The following is a 12,744-nucleotide window of genomic DNA, read 5'->3' on the forward strand; positions in this document are numbered from 1 at the left end:
GGTAGCCCACCACACCAAGCCCCTCAGAGCAACTCTTTCCCTAGAGCAGGGAGCTAGTCCCAACCCACTGTGGGCCCTGCCCTCTCCCCATTTTTGAATTTTGAATCCCCATTTGAATTTTGAATGTCAGGGTTATTTTTAAACCAAACAGGAGCCCTGAGGAAGGAGTGCTGTCAATCACCCTTCGTGAGCCCTGTGAGCCCACTGTCGGTCCCAGGCAAATATCCCCTTCATTCCCAAAGTGATTCTGGGTAAACGCTTTGTTCTCAGAGGATCACTCCTCATTCCCTTTTTTTAAAAAAATGGTATTTGCTAGGGTGCTTATTATGTGCCAGACTATGAACTAAGCACTGCGGTAGGTACAAGATAATCAGTTTGGACACAGCCAATGTTCCATATAGGGATCACAGTCTTCATCCCCATTTTACAGATGAGGTAACTGAAGGAAAGAGAAGTTAAGTGATTCAAGATCACACAGCAGACAAGTGGCAGAGCTGGGGTCTCCCCCAACCCCCACCCCACAGTAGCTCACCTGAATATCAGCTGGAATATCCAGTCTAAGCAGCTTGGCTTAGTGTGAAAAGCAGGGGCTTGGGAGTCAGAGGTCATGGGTTCTAATCCTGGCTCCTCCACTTGTCAGCTGTATGACTTTGGGCAAGTCACTTAACTTTTCTGTGACTTAGTTACCTCAGTTGTAAAAATGGAAATTAAGACAATGAGCCCCCCTTGGGACAACTTGATTACCTTTTCTCTATCCCAGCACTTAGAACAGTGCTTGGCACATAGTAAGTGCTTAACAAATACCATTATTATTATTATTATTTGCGGTCCCACTGTCTTTGGGAATGGGAGGAAAATTTGGGTTCCACTTGATGGTGCCTCTCATTCACTGGATGGGGAGAAGGAAAACTGTCTTGCATACCAGAGGCCTTGTGTGGGAAGGAGAGAACAGCCAATAGCCAAAATGGGAGAAATAATTCCTTTAGAAATCAGGCAAATGGTAACCACCACATCTAGCCAGCAGGAGAGTCAGGAAGAATGGTTTCACAGCTGAGATAATGGAACTATTTAAATAAACCCGAAATTGTTATCTCATCACTCTGCTCCCTGTGGTATTTGGAACTCCCACGTTCTGACCAAACAGAAAACTCGTGTGGGTACAGCATGTTTAATTTGCTCAGGTTTGCAGCCCAGCTGAGTTTGGACCCATTTTTATGTGTTGTAGTAGAAAGCTTCCCTTGCCACAAGATCCTGAAAAATAATATCTTCAACCTGTAGTGTGACACGGAAAGAAAGGGTGTGGATTAGATTGTCGTTAGGTAGGAGTGCAGGTGATAAAAGGGATATTGGCAGAGAATAGAGATCAATATCTCCGTATTTAGTGGGGCCCCATTAAGAATGACACTGAATGTCTATGATAGACTGAAGTTTCTAGTAACTGCTTGGATAATGAGACCCATACATTCATAGGTGAATGAGAAACAGCATTTGCTAGTGGAAAAAGCACCTCAGTTCAAATCCTGCCTCCGCCACTTGCCTACTGTGTGACCCTGGCCAAGTCACTTTCACTTCTCTGTGCCTCAGTTTCCTCGTCTGCAAAATTGGGATTCAATACCTGTTCTCGCTCCTACTTAGACTGTGGGGCCTCTGTGGAACCTGATGATCTCGTACCTCTCCCAACACTTAGTACTACACTTGACACATAGAAATGACTAAAGAAATACCACAATTATTGCTATCATTATTATTATTACTGGTGAACCTGGGTGATGCAGGGTTTCTAACATTCTGGGAATTAAGACTAGGCCTCAAAATGATTTGCCCACATTTACGAATTGCCCTTTCAAAGAGGATAAAGTTCAACATCATCCAGGAAATAAGATCATTGCAGCACAATAATATGAGAAAAAGCTCAGGAAGTCAATAGTAAGATGTCCATACCATACAACAATGGCAAATATGGGCTCTGGCACCTTCTAAACAAATTTGGCTGCCCAGTATGGTGTAGTATAGTCTGGTTAGGTAAAATGGAGATGATAAATAGGCAAAGCACTTCAGTAGTTCCTTTGGATTTCTAGAGAAAATAATTCCATATTTTTTTTCTGAGGGCTAGAAGTTTATTATATATATGTGGATGTGTACATTCACGAATTTCCTATTTGAATGTAATGATTTAATGATCATCATTTAAAACAAGACAAACACTGACAGCGTTATAACTATCTTCTTAAGGATGGCCAAAGGCAGTAATAATAATTATGATAATGGTATTTGTTAAGCATTTACTGTGTGCCAAGCACTGTTTTAATGAAGTTGGACACAGTCCCTGTCCCTCATGGGGCTCACATTCTTAATCTGCATTTTACAGATGAGGTAATTAAGGCCCAGAGAACTTAGGTTTCACATCCAAGCCGTCACCAAAACCTGCCGGTCTCAGCTCCGCAACATTGCCAAGATCCGCCCTTTCCTCTCCAACCAAGCTGCTACCCTGCTAATTCAAGCTCTCATCTTATCCCGTCTGGACTACTGCACTAGCCTTCTCTCTGATCTCCCATCCTCGTGTCTCTCTCCACTTCAATCCATACTTCATGCTGCTGCCCGGATTATCTTTGTCCAGAAACGCTCTGGACATATTACTCCCCTCCTCAAAAACCTCCAATGGCTACCGATCAATCTGCGCATAAGGCAGAAACTCCTCACCCTGGGCTTCAAGGCTCTCCATCACCTCGTCCCCTCCTACCTCACCTCCCTTCTCTCCTTCTACTGCCCAGCCCGCACCCTCCGCTCCTCCACCACTAATCTCCTCACTGTACCTCGCTCTCGCCTGTCCCGCCATCGACCCCCGGCCCACATCATCCCCCGGGCCTGGAATGCCCTCCCTCTGCCCATCCGCCAAGCTAGCTCTCTTCCTCCCTTCAAGACCCTGCTGAGAGCTCACCTCCTCCAGGAGGCCTTCCCAGACTGAGCCCCTTCTTTCCTCTCCCCCTCGTCCCCCTCTCCATCCCCCCGTCTTACCTCCTTCCCTTCCCCACAGCACCTGTATATATGTATACATGGTTGTACATATTTATTACTCTATTTATTTATTGATTTATTTATTTTACTTGTACATTTCTATCCTACTTATTTTATTTTGTTGGTATGTTTGGTTCTGTTCTCTGTCTCCCCCTTTTAGACTGTGAGCCCACTGTTGGGTAGGGACTGTCTCTATGTGATGCCAATTTGTACTTCCCAAGCGCTTAGTACAGTGCTCTGCACATAGTAAGAGCTCAATAAATACGATTGATTGATTGATTAAGTGACTTGCCTAAGGTTACAAAGCAGACCTATAGTGGAGCCCAGATTAGAGCCCAGGTGCCCCTAGGCTACAGAAATGGATTTCTAGAGAATAAAATGGAGAGCAGAGACAGAAGCAGTAGCAGTGGCCTAGTGGAAAGAGCACAGGCCTGGGAATGAGAGGACCTGGGCTATAATCCTAGCTCTGCTACATGCTTGCTGTGTGACCTTGGACAGGTCACTTAACTTTCCTGTGCCTCAGGAGGGAGGGAGGGAGATCCTACTTAGAAAGTGAGCCCAGTGTGGTACAGGTACTGTGTCTGACCTATTATCTGGAATCTACCCTAGTGCTTAGTACAGTGTGGTTAAGTAAGCACTTACAAATATTGCTATTATTATTATTCTATAAAAAGCAGAACACAATAGACCCAATATGTAGACCCTAGTGTGGTCTTCAGTAAAGTTCCATGCCCAGATATGACCTCTCCATTTCAAAAGATGAATAAAAAATATATGAAGAACCAGTAGAAGAGTTACAAAGATGATTAAAGGGTTTAGCTCAATAGAGAATTTAAAGGGGGAATCAAGCCATTACTTTGGAGAAGAGAAGATAATGAATTGTTGATAGCTGGGCCCAGACTCATGAAAAGTTGTCGCAAGTGTTATGTCCTAAGACCACTGATGTCAGAATTGAAGAAAAAGTCTTTCATTTGAAATCAGAGATGCTTGATCCATCATAACGAACTATTGTTTGATAGTGAGGGTTATTCGGCTTTGGGCAGACTTTGTGCAAGAAATGAAATTGCTCTTCTTGGGAATAAGATACCGCTATTCTTGGGAATAAGATACCCAACCCTGCCTGTCTTGGGCATAGCAAAGTTTGCAGCTAGAGGGTTTTTCTATGATTTTGTGAGGTTCCTTCCAGTACTAAGAGAACTAGATTTGATAAGAATGTGATTCAGCAGTAAATTCAGCAAAGTCCACAGAGCTCACTTGAGAAATGAATCATTAACGAATGTTTTTCTATCTTCGCTAATACAGATGTAATTCATGGAATATTATCCCTAATGCTTAATATAATGACTGGTTCTAAACCATGAAAAAGAAAATTTTAATTAATCCTCTGTGCTATGAGTTTTTAAAAGCACCTTTCCTTTGTGACTTTATGACTGTAATTAGACACAGGGGATAAAGTGCAGGTAATACGGATTTAGCAAGCAGAATGGAATAAATGAAGGTTAGAGACCCTCTTTCCTAGGCTTCTAAAAGCTTTTGGCTTTATTCAAATCTCAAAGTAGCTGTTTATTGAAAGAGAACGATTTGAACGTTATTTGGAGAATGGGAAAACTTGCTCTGATAAAATAAAGACCTCTCCAACGTGTCTTCCTTTTCGACTTCATGATGACCAAGATTTTCTAGAGGTTCGATATCACTTTTAATACCTTTTTCACTAAGATATCAGAGTACAGACATTCATTTACCACTGTTTTTGGTTCTACACATGATAGGGACTCCTAAATGATGATTGATGTAGTATGTAGGATGGTGGGTGGATGTTGTGGAGGAGGAGTAAGAGGTGGAGAAAGAGGAAGGAAAGAGGAAGGAAAAGAGAAAAGGAGGAAGAAGTGGAGGAGGAGGAAGAGGAAAAGAATTAATCAATCAGTATTTATTGAGTGCTTACAGTGTGTAGAGGCTGTACTAAGCACTTGAAGAACAGGAAAGGGAAAAAAGGAGGAAGGGAGAAGAAAGACAAGGAGGACAATGAGAAGAAGGAGCGGGAAGAGGAGGAAGGGGCAGAGAAGAAGGAGGAGAAAGAGGATGCAGTAAAACAGTTCATCAGGCCACAGATCACCACACAAATTTTAAGTTTCCACTGAAACACTTTCCAAGAGTAAAATGTAGAGCACCAAACCAGGACATATTTGATTCCATTTTAAGAAAAAGGAGGAATTTGTCGAGAACTGAAAGTGAATGGGTACTTTGCTGGAACAAGTATAAGATAACCTAAATGTTAGGAAGGAAAAAAAAATTCCACAGTGAAACAAATAACTTAGAGGAAAGCAAATTTTAACAGATATAGGACACTAGTAGGGAGGATATGCTAGAAAAAAGTCAGTCCAAGAAAGCTGGTTGTTCTTCAAAGGGACGTTTTAGAAAAAGAACAAACTATATCATAGAAAAGTTGGTTACAGGATATCAAGTTGACCAAACCCAGAACCTATACTAACCACTACACAGAAGGCCAAAGAACTAGCTACCAAGCATGGGAATTAAGCTAGATCACTAAAGAGAACCATTTATTCATTCATTCAATCATATTTATTGAGCGCATACTGTGTTCTGAGCACTGTACTAAGCGCTTGGGAAGTACAAGTTGGCAACATATACAGACAGTCCCTACCTAATAGTGGGCTTACAGTCTAGAAGGGGGAGACAGAGAACAGAACAAAACATATTAACAAAATAAAATAAATAGAATAGTAAATATGTCCATGTAAAATAGAGTAATAAATATGTACAAACATATGTACAGGTGCTGTGGGGAGGGGAAGGAGGTAAGGCGGGGGGGGCGGGGAGGGGGAGGAGGGGGAGAGGAAGGAGGGGGCTCAGTCTCGGAAGACTTCCTGGAGGAAGGTGAGCTCTCAGTAGGGCTTTGAAGGGAAGAAGCGAGCTAGCTTGGCGGATGTGTGGAGGGAGGACATTCCAGGCCAAGGGGAGGATGTGGGCCGGGGGTCGATGGCGGACAGGCGAGAACGAGGCACAGTGAGGAGGTTAGCGGCAGAGGAGCGGGGGGTGCGGGCTGGGCTGTAGAAGGAAAGAAGTGAGTTGAGGTAGGAGGAGGTGAGGTGATGGAAAGCCTTGAAGCCGAGAGTGAGGAGTTTTTGCCTGATGCGTAGGTTGATTGGTAGCCACTAGAGATTTTTGAGGAGGGGAGTAACATGCCCAGAGTGTTTCTGCACAAAGATGATCCGGGTAGCAACGCGAAGTATAGATTGAAGTGGGGAGAGACAGGAGGATGGGAGATCAGAGAGGAGGCTGATGCAGTAATCCAGTCGGGATAGGATGAGAGATTGAACCAGCAGGGTAGCAGTTTGGATGGAGAGGAAAGGGCGGATCTTGGTAATGTTGCGGAGGTGAGACCAGCCGGTTATAGTGATGGATTGGATTTGAGGGGAGAACAAGAGAGCAGAATCGAGGATGACACCAAGGGTTCGGGCTTGTGAGACGGGAAGGATGGTAGTGCCATCAACAGTGATGGGAAAGTCAGGGAGAGGGCAGGGTTTGGGAGGGAAGATAAGGAGTTCAAGTCTTGGATATGTTGAATTTTAGATGGTGGGAAGACATCCAGATGGAGATGTCCTGAAGGCAGGAGAAGACCCGAACCTGAAGGGAGGGAGAGAGAGCAGGGGCAGAGCTGTAGATTTGGGTGTCATGAGCGTAGAGATGATAGTTGAAGCCATGGGAGCGAATGAGTTCACCAAGGGAGTGAGTATACATAGAGAACAGAAGGGGACCAAGAACAAGAGGAGGCTCATGAATGAACAAAATCAGAAAAGCTCAAGAAAAAAAGCCTGGCACGAGCAAAGATATATGAACTCATGTCTTAAAGTATTCATCTATATTTGGCAAAAACATGGACAAGAAAATGTTACCCCCATGGTTGACAGGAAGGGAAAGCTGATAAAAAATAACAAATGTCATTCATGGGTTTTTTTTTCCTTCTCTCTTAAAAAAAGATCAAATGGAACAGTGCATCAGGGAAGTTATGATTGAGCTATAAAATTGGAATGCTAAACTAGAGTAGGGAAATAAATAAGATATAAGAATAGCTTTCTAAAAATCTGGTGGTAGTATATACCACTTCAGCCTAATAGCATGCCCTCTTTTCCCCCGTTGAAGTGGTTGTTGTTACCACAGAGCCACTTCTCATTATTTTACAAACCCGCTGGAGAACAGAAAATGGGTCCCCCTAACCTGGAGGGGAGAAATGACACCCAAATGTAAAGAGAAAAAAAAGGTTCAGGGGAGGATACCACTGGTAATTACACGGATGTCTGGAACAACCTGGAACAACCCACGCATTTGTGGTCTTCTAAGGATAGAATCTCCCATTAGAAAGATCAGATGAATCTTGTGGTGGAAAAACAATCAATCAATCGTATTTATTGAGCGCTTAGTATGTGCAGAGCACTGTACTAAACGCTTGGGAAGTACAAGTTGGCAACATATAGAGACGGTCCCTACCCAACAGTGGGCTCACAGTCTAGAAGGGGGAGACAGAGAACAAAACCAAACATATTAACAAAATAAAATAAATAGAATAGATATGTTCAAGTAAAATAAATCAACAAATAGAGTAATAAATATGTACAAACATATATACATATATACAGGTGCTGTGGGAAAGGGAAGGAGGTAAAGCGGGGGGGATGGAGAGGGAGTGGAGGAGGAGAGAGGGGGAGAGTTCACGCTATACCTGTGCAGAGGACTTGATCATGGTGCTATTGGCTTGTGCAACACCAGCGTGACTTAATGGAAAGAATACGGGCTTGGGAGTTAGAAGTCATGGGTTCTATTCGCGGCTCTGCCACTTGTCAGCTGTGTGACCTTGGGCAAGTCACTTAACTTCTCTGTGCCTCAGTTACCTCATCTGTAAAATGGGGATGAAGACTGTAAGTCCCATATGAGATAACCTCATTACTTATATCTACCCCAGCAGTTAGAACAGTGCTTGGCACATAGAAAGTGCTTAACAAATGCCAATATAGTAATAATAATTTTTATTATTATTATTATACTGTCTCAATCCTGTCAATCAGGTTTCCTGCAGGGACTTGGATTTCAGTGAGCAAGTAGGTAGGCAGAGTAGCATCATATTGTTAAGTTCACGTGCATTCTTAATTATAATAATAATAATGATGATCATAATAATTAAGGTATTTATTAAGTGCTTCATATGTGCCAAGCGCTGTTCTAAGCACTGGGATAAATACAACTTTGTCAGGTTGGACAGAGTCCCTGTCCTGCGTGGGGTCCACGGGCTAAGGAGAAAGTAAGATTTAATCCCAATTTTACAGATGAATAGATTGAGGCACAGAGAAGTGAATGACTTGTGCGAGGTCACACAGCAGAAAAGTGACAGAGCTGGGATTAGAACCTTCAGACTTTCAGGCCCATGCTCTTCCGCTGGACCACACTGCATTTCGTGTCCACCCATGTAAGCCTTGTAAAAATCGAACTGGGACTAGAACCCAGATCTTGTGATACTCAGTTCAGGGCTCTTTCAACTGAACCAATAACAGGGCTGTAAACTCCTAGAAAAGCCCAAGATACAATCAATCAATTGTATGTATTGGGTGCTTACTGTGTGCAGAACACTGTACTATGGGATTCAGAGAGTAGAATATAACAGAGTTGGTAGACATATTCCCGGCTCCACCACTTGTCTGCTTTATGACCTTGGGCAAGTCACTTAAATTCTCCGGGCTTTAGTTACCTCCTATCTAAAATGGGGATTAAGACAGTGAGCCCCATGTGGAACATGGACTGTGTCCAACCTGATTACCTTGTAACCTCCCCAGCGCTTAGAACAGTGCTTTGCACATAGTAAGTGCTTAACAAATGTCATTATTCTTATTATTATTAGCTTTTATCGACCACAACGCTTAGAACAGTGCCTGGAGTAAAGTAAGTGCCTAACAACATAAAAATGAGCTTACAGTCTAGCGGGGAGGAAGATAATGTGAAGCAAGATGTCACTCCAGTAATATTACTCTTGGTAAAGTCTAATATGTTTGGAGAGAAGGCTTGCAATGATATTTGAACCAGGGATTCCCATAAAACACACATATACGTAACTCCTTAGTAGGTAAACCTGAACACACCAAAGTCTAATTCTCAGAAATGTTTATTACCATTAACTTTGATTCATTCGTTAATTTGTTTATTCATTCATTCATTCAATCACATTTATTGAGTGCTTACTCTGTGCAGAGCATTGTACTAAGTGCTTGGAAGAGTACAAATCAGCAATAAACAGACACATTCCCTGCCCACAGCCTACCTTTAGGCTGTGAGTTCCTTAAGGGCTAGGAACATGTCTACCGATGCTATTGTCCTCTCCCAAGAGCTTAGTACAGTGCTTTGCACACAGTAGGTGCTCAATAAATGCCACTGATTGAAAAGTACTTGGTGCTTTCACAACGTCTTAGATCATTGTGCCCAAATGGGATAAAGACTGATATCCATCTGATTATCTGTATCTACCCAAGGGCTTAGCACAGTGCTTTGACACATAATTAGCACTTAATAATACAGAAATACAGAAAGATATACAGTATCACAAATTTCAGGGAATCATGTAAGATGATTATCATCATCACCATCAAATAACATTTATTAAATCCTTATCCACTGTATTAAGGCTATTAAATGGAAGGGCTGACTGGAGCAGGAAGGAAGGAAAAACAGATAACTGGATAAATATTCAACAAGCATCATTTCCATTGAAGAAAATAGGGCACATTGTGGGGTTATAAATTCAGAAGGCATCAGGTTGTTTACAGATACTCATAGGCTGGGCCTGAAAGTTTGCACATTTGCTAAGTAATCCAGGAGGGCTACTTGGAATAGGTAGGAATTTAGGGGTAACTGAAATGAAGACAAAGAAAGCACATGAAAGAACATTCCTAGGTAACTCACATGAAACTCAAGAGCAGAACTTTATTTTATTGAACAGGCTCTAGGATCTCAAATGCATTTCTGTATACACACCTGACTTATGTGTTACATTACCTAAATGTTTTCCACCTTAGCCTATATTCGTTTTCATTTCAAAGAAATTAGCGTCACGTTACTACTTTCCTTTTAGTTTTTAAATAAAAGAGAAGTTTAAAAATCTAAGAATAAAACCATTAGTTTGACAATTCAGTATATATTACTTAAAGTTGTGAAATTTCTTGGGTTTTTTTTTTAAGTTGTGAAATTTCTTGTTTTTTTTAATGGTTGCTTTTTATTACCTCACTAGATTATAAGAGCCTCAAGAACAGGGTCCATGTCTCCTTCCTCTGTGGTACTCTTATAAGTGCTTAATTCAGTTTTCTGCACACTCCTCTAGACTATAAGCTCTTCGTGGGCAGGGAACATGTCTAACAACTCTTTTAGGTTGTAATTTCCCAAGCGCTTAGTACTGTGCTCTTTTTTAAAAAAGGTGTTTGCTAAGTGCTTACTACTTGTCAGGCACTGTACTAAGTGTTGGAGTAGATACAAGATAGGTTGGACACATTCTCTGTCCCACATGGAGCCCACAATCTTAATCCCCATTTTACGGATGAGGAACCCAAAGCACAGAGAAGCTAAGCTACTTGCCCAAGGTCACACAGCAGACAGGTGGAGGAACCCAGGTCCTCTGGCTCCCCAGCGCATGCTCTTTCCACTAGGCCAAGATGCTTCTCAACCCTTCTCAACTCAGTTCTGCACACAGTAAACCCTCAATAAATATGATTGATTGATAATAGATGACCCTTCCTCATCTTTAGAAAGTGAGAATAGAAAGAATGCTTTATATCCATCTCCAAATACCCACAAAGGTCTCTAGGATGGCTCTTTCCATAGCCACCGAACATAAATCTAATTTTTTTCCCATAAGGTACATTGGTTCCACAGCTGAACTACTTTCTTGACCACATTCTCCTCATACCATTTTTCACCTTGGCATTTCTCAGTGTGTAGATGATGGGGTTCAGCATCGGGGTAATCACCGTGCAGAAGACAGCCACAAGTTGCCCTCCGTGTAGGTGGACGAGGGCCGCGAATACAGGAAAGCGGTAGGCCCAAAGAATAGGACGACCGCGGTGATATGGGAAGTTCAGGTGGAGAAGGCTTTGCGTCGTACCTTGGCAGAACGAGATCTCAAGTTAATCAGGATAGCAACGTACGAGGAAACCAAGAGAAAGAAGGAGATTACAGAGATTAAAACGCTATTGACAAGAACTACCACCACGTTCACGGAGGTGTCCGTACAGTCTAGCTTAAAAAAGGGTTGGAGATCACAGAAATAGTGGTTGATCACATTAGGGCCACAGAAGGGGAGCATGATAACCACAGAAATTTGAACTATGGAGTGAACAAAGCGCCTGCCCATGAACTGAGAGGAGGATCCTCTCCTCAGAGCACCAGCATAGGAGCCCGGGATCCCGATCCTGAGAGGCCCGCCGGCCATCACACCGTGCGGCCCTGCTGCTCCCGGAAAGATCTTCTCCTCAGAGCACTGCCATAGGAGCCCGGGATCCCGATCGTGAGAGGCCCGCCCGCCCGACATCACACTGCGCGGCCCTGCTGCTCCCCCATCAGTTTGCTGTCAGTTCCCCTGTTCCCAACTACCCTTCCCATTCCTCACCTTCACCTTCCCCTCTCCTACCTAGCTCTTTCCCTCCCTTTGCCTCGCCCCGACCCCTCCCTCTCACCCCCTCCCAAGAATTCCTCTGTACGAGCCCCAACCCTAAACCCTCAACCCCTCCTTTCCAACCCCATTCCTCGCCTCCTCCCCGCCCCCACCCCATCGCAGTTATCCTTTTTCATCACCACCCCTCTTCCCCCTCTCCCCATCCAGGCCCTCGCCAAATCATCCCAATCCAAACCCTCCCCACCCCTCACACCTTTACCCCTCCCTCCCTTCCCTTCACAGCTGCTGCCAAGTGTGGCCTATGAAACCCCCGCTCCATTATAGGTAAGCTCCCTTTCATCCCGGACATTTTCATTTCCAGCTCTCTCCACCTCCTCTCCCTAACCGAAACATGGCTCAGTCCGGATGACAGGGTCTCCTCTGCTGCTCTCGACAGCGGTGGCCTCTCCTTCTCCCGCTCACCCATACTCACTGGAAAAGGAGGAGGTGTCGGTTTCCTTCTCGCTCCTCAATGTCACTTTCGCACTGTCCCTCCTCCCCCTTCCTTTTCCTTCCCCTCTTTTGAAGCCCAAATTATTCGCCTCTACCACCCCCTCCAGATTCGTGTAGCCATCATCTACCGCCCCACCTGCCCTACCTCCAACTATTTTCAACGATTTTGACCCTTTTCTCACCTCCTTTTTCATGTCCGCTCTGATACTCGGAGACTTCAACATCCACATGGGTGTCCCTGGTGACTCCTCTGCCGCCCTCCTTCTATCTCTCCTTGACACTGCCAAGCTCCTGCTCCACCCCACCTCGCCCACTCACCAACGTGGTCATAACCTCGACCTCATCATCTCCTATCGCTGCACTATCTCCACTCTCTCCACCCTCACCAACTCTGAAATCCCTCTCTCTGATCACAACCTTCTCACCTGCCTCCTCATCACACTCCTCCCTCCTATAAATTTATATCACTACCTCACAGAGACCTCCGCTCTCTCGACCCTGTCCATCTTTCTCAGCGCATCACACCCCACCTCGCCTCCCTATCCTCTCTACCCAATCCACGCAGCTCACTC

At 44.0% G+C, this 12,744-nt stretch overlaps 1 pseudogene; it reads right to left on the bottom strand.

Annotated features, from left to right (window-relative positions):
• The window catches only part of LOC119924358, a 31,527-nt pseudogene extending 19,125 nt beyond the window's left edge, over nt 1-12,402 (bottom strand).
• Nucleotides 12,403-12,744: the final 342 nt, after the last annotated feature.

The sequence above is a fragment of the Tachyglossus aculeatus genome, unplaced genomic scaffold, assembly GCF_015852505.1.
Source record: "Tachyglossus aculeatus isolate mTacAcu1 unplaced genomic scaffold, mTacAcu1.pri scaffold_97_arrow_ctg1, whole genome shotgun sequence".
Lineage (NCBI taxonomy): Eukaryota > Metazoa > Chordata > Mammalia > Monotremata > Tachyglossidae > Tachyglossus > Tachyglossus aculeatus.